The sequence below is a fragment of the Dendrobium catenatum genome, unplaced genomic scaffold, assembly GCF_001605985.2.
Source record: "Dendrobium catenatum unplaced genomic scaffold, ASM160598v2 fragScaff_scaffold_1117, whole genome shotgun sequence".
In the NCBI taxonomy this organism is placed as follows: domain Eukaryota; kingdom Viridiplantae; phylum Streptophyta; class Magnoliopsida; order Asparagales; family Orchidaceae; genus Dendrobium; species Dendrobium catenatum.
In genome coordinates, this window is record NW_021319579.1 from 1,826,671 (window position 1) to 1,839,533 (window position 12,863).

The window sequence follows — 12,863 nt, forward strand, 5'->3', positions numbered from 1 at the left end:
TCAATTTAATGTCCACCCACTTATGATTTGATGGACTCCACTATATCTCAATCAATTACCAATCAATTCAAATTTAGGCCGATCAATGATTTATTAAATCAAAGTTTTCCTAGATGATGCAAATCAACATTATTTGACTATGGGTGACTCCTATCAAACTTGATCAATGTCTCGACTTAAATGATCACTAATTAAATCCTAGTTAGCCTAATGTTAATAACCAATCTAATCCCAATTTATTATCCAACAAAATCTTATGGTCACATTCCCACCATGGTCACATTTCCACCATTGTAGGGGTGTCAAAACACGTTTTTGCATCGGGTTCAGTTCAAATCCAAAATTAACCCGCTCTTAATACGCCCAACCTTCACTTGACTTGTTTGTCCAAACAGTTTAAAATCTTGATCCGAACCCGACCCGGCCCACTAACCTAGTTCAATGGGAAGGGTGAGGACGAGCGGGTAGGCGAGCCCGTCTGCATAAGGGTAAGGGTGATTGCACGAGGGTGAGGGCAAGGGCAAGCAACCAACGAGCGAGCGCAAGTGTGTGACAAATACGGAGCACGAGTGCTAGACTGCAGAGATGCGGGCGACTAGTTCATATCAAACAGGTTGCATTCAGGTTCACGATTAGCACAAACCCGACCCAATATTTCAATCGGGTCGAAAACTTAAACAAGAACTTGACCTGTTTGTTAAACGGGTTAATCCAAAATTGAAATTTTCTTGTCGAATTCAAGTTGAATTTTCAGATCATATCATATATTGGCACCCCTACACCCTTGCCTATATGCCTATGATGAATTTCAATAAAATTTTAACCCTGATATACTGAGAACTGTGGGTTAGTGAAGTGCTCAAGTTAGGCCCACTAGCCATAATGATCGTTAGAGACCTAATTAATTAAAAATATCACCAATACATAAAGCCGCTAGGAGCGCCACGGGATGTGTTGCTGCAGCTTGTGTACACCTTTGTTTTTAGCTGAATTCTCATCATTGAGACTGGCCATCATAGCCCTGTCCCCAATGCCATTGTGGCTGTGGATCAGAATCATCCATAGATCTATTGCTGGAGCTTTTTTGTGAAATGTACTAAAACCTAATAGTTGTATTACCACTTCCTTTGAGATAAATTTCTATCACTATATTATTATTATTAAAAGAAAATAATAAAAAAAATTGTTCTGCACGATCACAGACTATAAATTGATTTCTTTCTTGATCACTTTAATTTATAATGATTTTTTATTCTTTTGATTTTTATATGAGAATCATAAGATGAGAGGATCTATGATTTAACTTTGAAAGTGTTATCTAATGATTTCGTGATGGCATGCCTACAAACTGCTGGAAACAGTGTTGCTTTGCATCTTTGTTGCTTACAAATCTGTAGCTATCACAAGTACAAATTTTGATGTTACGAAATTATATCCGTAATTGCCCAGAAACTACTAATATTTCTCTTAATGATTGGATTGGGGCCTTCTTCAGCTATACTCATAGTTGGAGTGATTAAATTATCAAATCTAATCGTCCAATTATATTTTAGATGGTGCAGCAACGGAACCCCTCAATGCCGGCCATACTTTTACAGTTTATCCACTGTAACAGATCGAAGATTGTAATCCTAATTAAGAAAAAGCCCCTGCATTGTGCAACTTACTAGCCAGTGCAATGTTCTAAAGAAAGTTTTTTCCTCAATTCTTTGTTTATTGCTTGATAAAAGTGTCTCTCTGATAGATCGCAAGGCCATACTTATGAGCGCTCGTAGCATCCATTAATTAATAGCGATGAAGGAAAACAGGACATTTAACAAAAAGGAAGAAAATTTAAACGAATTCAGAGGGTAAGATGAAACCATTAACTACATGAAGCCGCCTTAAATTAACCTTCCCCATGCCTCATCGGCCACCTCGCAATCCCAAATCTATCATTTACGTGAGCTACAAACACCTCGAGCTCTACCGTCCAACTCTTTAAGAACACGCACAACCTCGGTAAGCACAACTCCCGGCTGCCCGCACCCTTCCATTCCCACCATCCTCGCTAACACTCCCATCTTCTTCTTCACTCCCTCCTCACAAAAAGCCGCCGCCTCCTCTTCGTCCTCACTTCCTGCATCTATCTTGCTCTCGGCGAGAACTTCGCCGACGGCGAGAGCATCGTTGGACGAAAAGTTCCTCCTTTTTTCGAGTTTTCCGCATAAATCCAATCCGCGCGCTTCCTCCACCGCTGCAAATGATGGAATAACAGAAACATTTTAGTCACACGCTAGCTATGTTTTGAGAGCTCAGGAGAAATTAAACGTACCCAATGTCTTATCTTTGGTTTTTGGTGCTCTTGCTCGCCTCTCCATTCTGACTCTGCTAACTCGCCCTTTCGGTCTTGCGTGCGCGCATTTAAATAAAGGAAGAGAGAGAGAGAGAGAGAGAGAGAGAGAGCGAGGGGGAGAACAAACAACCGAGTTAGCTGGAGCAGCAGCTTTGAGTCAAGCCAGAATCATTATAGAAAGGAATGACAGAGACAGAGATGAGAGAGAGAGGGGGGAGATACAGAGATGAAGCATGCACAAACATGGAGGGCATGGCCGGCTTGTCCAACAATTGATCTGTGCGATTGGGTTTAAAGTGACAGCACGACAGAACTGATGATGGTGGGGTCCACCGGCTCCCCCAAGCTCCACCAAACATGTCTTGAATGCGCGCGGCAAGCATCCAAGAGCGGGGAAGCGTGGCGCGGGCCGTCGGCGGCGGCCGAGTTAGGGGGGCGCACGCGTGGGGGCGGCGAGGGCCGACTGGGCGGAATGCGCGCGCGTGGCGTGGGCTTTGAGGGGTGGTATCGGCGCACGCGCGGTCGCACGCGATGAGGGCTCTCCGCCGGATAGAGGGATTGGCGCCCGTACGGAGCGCACATCATCTTTGGATGGAGGTGATTGGGTGGGAGCCTACGCCGCGTGCGACCGAAATCAATTCCTTGCATTAAACACGATATCCTCAATGGATCCTGGAATCTGATGATCTTCGAAGTCGTACGACTGTCAGGTGGGGAGTGTGGCCGGATTTCATTTTTTTTATTTTGCTTGTTATTAGAAGCGAAAAAACGTAATTAATAAGCGTGATTATTTGTTCATGATTTCATCTACATTGCAACCTTGCAAAATAGTGAAAAATTTGTCTTAGTAGGGATTCAGTTTTTTTTTAAACTGCAATATGACGCATTAATCACGTATTTTGAAAACTAATAATTATTTTCAGGAATTTAAATATAATTATTATGAATTTTTGTCTTGAAAATTTATTACTTTACCTTCAAATTTTTTTAAAAAAATTTTCATTTTTATTTAGTATATTCAAATTTAATTATCTTGGCATTAAATTTTGACACAAATTAAATAAATGAAATGAGTTTTTAAAAGGTGAAATAATTAAATATATGATTTGAATTTTTAAATACCATCTAATATGATTTTAAAGTTGTTTTGATGAGAATTATCTAAGGACATCTAGCCACAATTTTTTTTTCAAATTTTAGGGCTATCTTTTATTTATTTATTTGTTAGAAGCTTCTTATATAAAAAAATTATTAGAAGTGCAATATATTAATTTTTTCTATAAAAACTAATATATCCTTAAATTATCTTTAAAATAATAATTAAAGTGTTATTTTATAATATATAAAAATAGCATATATATTTAATTAAAGTGTTATAACTATCTATATATATTACAATCATGACTATTTTGTTTTTTTATGCCACATATTATCGACCATTTATAAATTAGGGGTGTCAATTTAGGGTTACGTATCGCGTTCGGGTCGAACCCGAAATTGACATGCACTATTCAAGTCAACCCGACCCGTTTTTGCAAACGGGTCAGTTTTTTGGACTAGAATCTGACCCGTTTTGGGTCCAAGTCAACCCAAACCTTAAATTTTCGGGTCAGGTCTTATATTTACACCCCTATTATAAATACGATGCTACTGATTGAGTGTGTGACTACGATTTTATTTGGGATAATTTTTTTTATTGCTTTCTAAAATAACGTGTTAGTACAAACAAATTTGTTCTAAAAATTTTATATTAAAAAGATATTTTAGAAAGTAATAAAAAAAATGTCACAAATAAAACAAGTAATTAGTACTTCATACTATTTGTCCAATTTTTTTGTCAAATAAAAATATTAGATTCTTCCTCTCCTTTCTTAGACTCAAATTGACTCTCTTTTTTCACACTCCAAGGGGTCAACCAGATCTTCTGTAAACAGTAATTGATTGTAGATATTCTTGGAATACAATCTCTCAGTTTCCTCTTTGAACATGATCATCATGATCTATAATAATGATCTGGTGTCACTCCACTTATAATTGTTTTTAATTATATATTAATTTTAATATTCTATGAGTTATAATTTAAATACAAAACAGTAATAATTCTACTAAATTTTGATTCGCGATAGAGTGGATGGGCTCTAGATATCCGTCGGAATGAGCCGGATTTGAACGCTCACATAGTTGGTGGGAAGGCATGCGTGGGCTGCGAGCGTGCAACGGGCAGGGACTTCCAGACGGGTTGGCGGACAGAATTCGAGCAAAGAAAAAAGAGTCTTGCCCGAATTTTTTTTTATTTTTTCGAGCAAAGACTTTTTCGTCAGTAAGAATTATCCTAAGTGTGTTTTATAGGCAAAAATGTATTATTCGAATGAAAATTGGCCGATTTCTAACGAAAAAGACCACCAGACATCATCTATTTTCATGTAGTGATTTTTGTGATGAATTTGCTCAGAATAATTTGACTAATTAAGACTCTTTGCCGAGTATATGGATAAGAAAATAGGTTATTTTTTTAATGTTTAGACAATTTCAATCAACGATCAATAAAATACCGATCAACTTTTTAACAAAAAAATAAAAAATCATCTTATTTTGAATAGTTCTCCACCAAATTAATCAGACCTCATTAACAGAATTGATTTAACTGAAACCACAAACCCTGATATTGAGCCTCGACATCAACAGCTTCTCAATCTAATCGAACTATTAATCCTTTTTTTTTTGGGAAAATTTGGGGCCAAAGTGCATGTATTAATCAAGTAAAAATACAAAAACAGAGCAATTAGTTACAAGTATAGAATACTATCTCACCCAAAACCAGAAAATAAAAGACAGTAAACAAAAGCAATAAGAATAACACACTTGGACTCAGAAATAGAGGACTACATCAAAAGGCATCAAAGCCTAGCCAGAATCAAGCCAAAGAGACACCGTTTGCCTGAGGTGAAGACGACAGACCATCGCAGCATCCCAAAACCAACGCGAAAACCTGGTTGCCAAAGGCCGTCCAAGAAAGCTGGATTGATGTAGACCATGGCTAATCATCGTCCCAAAATTCATATGGAATGAGAATTGGAACCCAAGAGTGGATCCCAAGAAGAGAGAAACCCAAAGCTCCAGTTCCAGCCGCCAAAAATTCCAATTCTCAGAGATAAAATAGCATGAGCTGCAACATAACAAAAAGAAAAAAAAAAAAAAAAAAAACAGAAAGCAATTGCACCACCAGAAAACCAACATCCGACAGATAAAACTCTTCCAGGAAAATACCCGCAAGCCACCAGTCAACCCAGTATCTCGGCAAACCTATTTTTGAGAGCCTCAAAACTTTTTCACCTCTTAACTTTAGCGCGTATAGCATGGGTAATAATAGCATTAAGATCCTTAGGACTTCTCCAAATATTAGAAAACCTCCGGTTATTCCTTTCCCTCCAGATAAAATAGATAGAAGCAACAACAGTAAAAAAACAGAAGTGTTTTTCATTCTTACCAAGCTCACGACAATTATCCAGAAGGTCATATACTTGCAACAAATTTGGCCTTAAATAAAATTTTTTCATCACAGGTAATAAACCAGAGAGAACGGTGAAAGAAAAATCACAATAAAAAAAGATGTGTGAATGATTTTCTGAATTTCCTTCACAAAAAGAGCATCCAGTAAGAACTGGAATGCCCCTAATAGAAAGATTATCAGCAGTTTTGAGCTTGCCTTTCAAAGCCATCCATGAATAGCAGGAATACCATAGTACAACCTTTGTGCCCAATAAACTTATGTCAAATCATATCATCCAAATCAGCATGAAAGTTAGCCGTTGTGAACTATTAATCCTTGGAACAAGTTTCAAATCCTTCTCAATCTAATCGAAACCTTCACTTGAATACGTTGCAGCTTTCTCATCATTAATGTTCAGGTGATAGGATAAAAAATGATTGCATTGCCATTTATTCTCTGCTCTGCTAATGTCAGAGAACCTCAGAACCCCCTTTACCAACCCTATAATAAGATGGCTGCAAAGAAAATCATCATACATCCATCATGGCATCAAATGCTACGAAAAATAATTTCAAATAAAGCCCGAAGTTTCTCTAGAGAAGAGAAATCTAGAGCAGAGCTTGTTTAACACCTTTAAGCAATACTTTGGAAGAGAAGTACTTCTCATCCAATAAGCAATCGTGTTTAATATGGTGTATTTAAGAAATTGAATTCTCCCTCCAAATGAAAGGGCTTTTGCCTTGCTCCCATCTAAAGCTTTCGTGATCTTCGTAATAAGTGGCTGGAATTGAGCTTGAGAGGGTTTTTTGGTAAAAATGGGAATCCCCAAGTATTTAATAGGGGAGGTAGCCCTTTGAATGTTAAGAAACTCGCAGATTTCCTCGGCATGCCTACAATTCTTAGAAAAGAGGATAGAGCTTTTGTTGGGATTGACCTTAAGGCCAGAAAGAGCCTCAAAACGCTCCAGGATTGACTTAAGAGTGGCTGCCTCACCATGATTAGCTTTAGAAAAAACAAGTAAATCATCTGCATATAAGAGGTGAGTAATAGAGGAGTTACCCATAGAGATACCAGAGAAGGATTGAGATAGCAGGGCTTCCTCAAAGCAAGCAGACAGGCCATCCATGACAATAGTAAACAAATAAGGGGATAAAGGGCATCCCTGACGCAAACCAGAGGATGAATTAAAGTAACCTTCCATAGAGCCATTAATGAGAACTGAGAAATGCACCTCAGAGATACAGGCCCGGATCCAAGAGATAAAAACTGAAGGGAAGCCTTTAGACTCAAGCCTGTCAATGAGAAATTGCCTAGACACAGTATCAAACGCCTTGTGAATGTCAAACTTGGCACAAAAAAAGGAATTTTTTGTGATGTTGTTAAAGGTACCAAGCAGCTCAGAGGCCAGAATAACATTATCAGAAATGATTCTATCAGTAATGAAACCCGCTTGGGCCGGGTTGACAATATAAGGCATTACATTTTTCATCCTGCTAGCCAATAACTTAGCAATGATCTTATAAAAAAAGTTGCATAATGAAATAGGTCTGTAGTCATTAACAGAAGAAGCATGGGGATGCTTCGGAATGAGAGCAATAGCAGAATTCTTGACTTGTCTCGGCAAGAAAGACGTATTGAAAAAAGATTTCACAGCATTGCAAATTTTGTTGCCTAAAATACTCCAAGTAGCTTTGTAGAACTCAAAAGTAAACCCATCCGGCCCAGGGGCAGCATTAGAGGGAGCAGAAAAGATGACCTGTTTTATTTCTTCATACGAGAAAGGGGCAATTAAACCTTCCAGCAAGTCAGTAGGAATGGTGTTACCAACCGGAATTTGAGAGTGAACATTAGATTGGGGGGTGTTGAACAGAGCTTGAAAATGGTTAACAAAGGCAGATTTTATTTCTTGAATATCAGAATGAAGAGCCCCATTCACCGTAATTCCCCTAATTTGATTGCAGTTATGACGAATATGAATATTGGAGTAAAGAAATTTCAGGTCATCATCACCCGCCTTAAGCCAGTGAGCTTTGCTCCTTTGAGAAATCCAATCCACAAACTTAGCCTGGCAGTCAGCAAGCCTCTCGTTAAGGAGCTTGAGGCTCGAATTTAGATTACTGTTTAACGGGTCGGTTTGAAGACAAGAGATAATTTGGGATTGGGAATTAGAGAGTTTCTCAAGTTCTTCCTGTAAGGTATTAGAAGAGCTCCAACTCCTTTGCTTAAGCAAACACTTAAGTTCCTTAAGCTTGTGATAAAAATCACAAATGGGACCACCAGATGTTGGCAAGGAGAAAACAGACAGCACCTCATCCCAGAAGGCAGGGATTTTACTCCAGTAGTTCTTGTACAAAAATCGGTGTCTTTGAGAAGTGATAGTTTCCATTTGTAAGATAATAGGACAATGGTCAGAAATGTCCGGGTCAGAAACTATATAATAAGAATTAGGAAACGAATTCAACCACACCTCATTGATAAAAACACTATCCAATTTTATGTGTATAGGATCATCCAAGCGCTGGTTATACCAAGTGTAAAAATGGCCAACAGAAGCTAAGTCAACAACAGCTGAGTTAAATACAAAATTATTTAGCTCACCCAAATTACTTAAATGGAGAGGCGTGCCCCCCGCCTTATCAGAGGAATTCTTACAGCAGTTAAAGTCACCTAAAATTGCCCATGGGATAGTAATGTCACTGGCCAAGCTAGAAGTAAAATTCCACAGAGATTGTCTGTCCAAAATTGAGTTGGAGGCGTAAATAACAGAGATACAGCAAATATCCAAATCACCCCGATAAATCACCCCATGAATTAATTGGGATGAAGTAAAAAGAGGTCTAAAAGAGACAGTTTGGGCATTCCATTTGATCCATATTCGACCAGGGGAGGAATATGCAAAAGTATTAAAAGATCCCTCAACAGGAAAAATCGAGTGAGATCGGGAGAACCAATCATCAGCTAACGACTGCACAGAAATCTTTGCTTCCAGAATGCAAACCATATCCAAGTTATACTTTTTGATCAACGACTTACAAGACAAAACTTTGGCTGGATTATTAATCCCCTCACGTTCCATGAAGCCAATCTGGGAAGGGTCATTTATGTTTAGATTTGGAGTTATTAGCCTTTTTGGCTTGTTTGCTCCTTGTATTCTTTGGGCTGTTTTTGTCTTGGGCAGGGTTATAACTAGTGCTAGCACTAGGAGAGGACGTGTTGGAAGAGGAATTAGCAGGAGAAGATAGTTGAATAGGGATATCTTGAACTGGAGGAGTGGGGTTACTAGATTGATGATTGAGGTGTGTAGAGGGATTGGGGGGATGTGGGTCTTGTTGGTCCTGCTGATCCTGAGGATCAGAAAGAAGCTCAAATTTATTGGCAGTGGAAAGGGAGTTTTTTTCCTGAAGATTTTTTTCCTGGATTCCCTATCTTACTGCTTCTCCTGCTCTATAATCTGGAGATTCTTGTCTGGCACGAACCCTTTGTTCCATTGGTGGAGAAACCGGTATAAATCGCTTTGGGCTCCTCTCCCTCCCCGCAGCTCCTCCTATTGGATTAATCTATGTAAGGTTGCTCAGAAGACTAGACACTGCTTTAAGCTTAAAGTGTATTCTAACTGTCATCTTTCCATTCTTTGGGATCCTTGGTGTTTTGGTAAGTCTCTTTCGGACTTTTTGAATGCACCTCTGGGTTTGAGCTGGTTAGACAATTTGAAAAATTTGAAAGTATCTGATATTATTTGTAATGGGCATTGGGATGTCCCTGCCAACTGGCCTGCTTCTCTGCGGAGGGAAATTATTGCTGTTCCCATTTCTAATTGCTTTGCTGGGAGTATGTGGAATAATTCTGAGAAGGTTTCTAATAAGTTATTCTCTAAAGAATTTTATATCCAGTTACCGAATGTTAGCTGGCATCCTTTTATTTGGCACAAGAGAACATCCATTAGGTTCTCTTCTTACGGCTGGCTTGCAATTAAAAATGGCCTCAAAACTGCTGATCATCTTCTTAAAAGAGGCATTTTGGTGCATTCAATGTGTGCTTTCTGCCATGATCATGGCGAAACCCACTCACATCTATTCTTTGAATGTGATTTCTCTTTTGGTATCATTAATTCTCTCATCCCTCAAACTCAAAGTTTGCTTCTCAGGCCGAACCTTTTACAAGCATTTGAATTTGTTGAGGACATTGCTGATAATGGGAGTATGAAAGCGCTGTACTGTCTACTGCTTAATTCTGCTATTTATTTTATTTGGAGAGCCCGTAACGACAGAATTTTTGGAAATCTGATTGATTGCTGCTCTACGGTGATTAGGAAAATTAAAAGAGCCTGTCATGCTAAGGTTGTGGGATGGAAAAATGCAAATGATCTGCTGTATTTGCTGGATTAACTGCTTCTTTTCTGTTTGGGAGGCGTTCTTTGCCTTTGTCATCTGGAATTTCATCGTGGCTGCTTGGAGTGCTCAGCTGCTGCTCTGTTCCCTCTGGATGGCTAGTTTGGCAACCGTTGGGACTCTGTTCATGAGGTTTTTTTGCAGGACAATGATGAGTGCTGCAGCTTCTCTCCTTGGAGGGCCAGGTTTTTTGGCAACCAGGAGGGTTTCCCTGTCCATTTACATCCCGTGCCGCCGATTTTTGGCTGCAGCAATAACTGAGTCCTGATTTTTTGTATACCACAATTTTGTTTATTTACTTGTAATTGGGGGTGGTATAGGTTTTTCTTTTACAGTTTTTCTTTTTTGTTGATGTAATTCCTGCTGTCCTCCTCTGGTTTTTTGCTTGGGGATTGGACCTTTTTTCTGTAATTTTTCTTTGTCAATGAATGGGCTTATGCTCCAAAATTTCCCAAAAAAAAAAAAGGAATGGAATGCCCCTAATAAAAAGATTATCAGCAGTTTTGAGCTTGCCTTTCAAAGCCATCCATGAATAGCAGGAATACCGTAGTACAACCTTTGTGCCCAATAAACTTATGTCAAATCATATCATCCAAATCAGCATGAAAGTTAGCCGTAGTGAACTATTAATCCTTGGAACAAGTTTCAAATCCTTCTCAATCTAATCGAAACCTTCACTTGAATACGTTGCAGCTTTCTCATCATTAATGTTCAGGTGATAGGATAAAAAATGATTGCATTGCCATTTATTCTCTGCTCTGCTAATGTCAGAGAACCTCAGAACCCCCTTTACCAACCCTATAATAAGATGGCTGCAAAGAAAATCATCATACATCCATCATGGCATCAAATGCTACGAAAAATAATTTCAAATAAAGCACGTCTCATTGATCAAATGGCAGAAACACCACTCATGCCGCAGAACCATATGGAAAGTAATCAATAACCCTGCACATACCCATGCAACTCTACATATAGGTTATGTTCCTCCGTTCCGCACAGGCTTTTTTGTTAGGATTACAATTCAAATTTGAATATGTTTTTTTTTTTTTCATATATATATTTTTGATTCAAAAAAATAGAATACTATCGAACTCATAAGAAAAAAAACAAAAATACAAGACTAAACTCAGCAAATCAAAGCTAAAACAGCCGGACTCGGGAAATGATATGGGCCTTCATGCAACCAACAAGATGTCAAGCGAGGATCATCCATTGGAGGAAGCAAGCACAGACCAAACATTAACCCACATTCGAAATTAGGGTCACCAATCATAACGAAATAACAAGCCACTAAGGTTGCCAGCAAGTCAACGACATTAAGTGGTTGTGCAGAAGGCTGACTCATCATTGTCTGAATCAGTGAGATAAGACTCATAACTAATAGACACAACAACCTGCAGAACAAAAAAGTTAGATAGGAAGCCCTAATAGCTAAGGACAAATGTCAAACAAACCAGTTGCTTTTTTTTCGACCTACGCTTACAACATTTGCTAGCACCATGAAATTAAAATTTTTGATCACAATGACTTACATTCAAACTATACTTAAGAAAAGCATCATCTTGCTCATCCAAATTATCTCCAACATCAATACAAGGAGATGAGCAAGACCCATCCAAATCTCGGATATGGTTGTAATGCTATGAGCTTATTGGATTTGTAGGGGGATTACTGAATTCTTTTGTATTTATAAATCTGTTATTATAGCTATATTATATATGGGCTGAAGTTTAACATAACTTGAGAATGTTTCATAACATGGTAGTTTTGCCCCATTCGTTACTAGCAACTCCAACGTCAGCCTATTGGGATATGAGGAGCTTCAGACTCATAGTAAGATGACAGGTTGACAACAATAAGGTGACAAGTTTGGTTGGTTAAACTGGTCTGCATATGTCCACCCGGTGTCATTCTTCATAACATATGCGTGGTTAATCATTAATGTTGGAAGTTAAATTCTTCATTATGTAATTTGTTTTTATAAAGCATCCTTAAATCATAAGCAAATAAAAAGAAAAACGAGAGAGTACGAAGCAAGCGCAGCAGAGATGAACATTTTTGTAGTAGAAAAGAATAAGCATCATCAATATTTTTTCTTCATGTTCAGCCCTCACCATCACAACAAGTGATTTTATTCCTTTTCCTTGTTAACACAGACACAATGATATCTTCGTTGTTAAAATAGGCAAAATGATATCTTTGTGTTTATTTATATCAAATATAATCTTTATATGCATCTCTTTTGAACTTCAATAAAATACTTAATTTATGCAACAATGAATATATGTGAATCTCATTAAACTACATAAATTTATTATCCATGAAATTTATGCTTACCTGACTTAAATCTTGAAGAGTCTGAGCGCCGAAGTGAGGGAGTAATTCCAGTAGAATTCTCCTTTTTTGACACCAACAAAATCGAAGTAGGAGAGGTCTGATACTACAATCATATCAGCCTGTTGTCATGAGAATTTGAGTTTTCAAAGCTTGAATCTCGAGTGTTAGAACAGTAATGTGAGCAGGGGCGGAACTTATCTTAATTTTTAGGAGGGAAAATTTATAAGTAACTATTGATGTTATCTTGAATTTGGCTTGACCATTCACAACAAAAAAAAAAAAGACAAAAAAATAGAGACAAAAAGAAAAA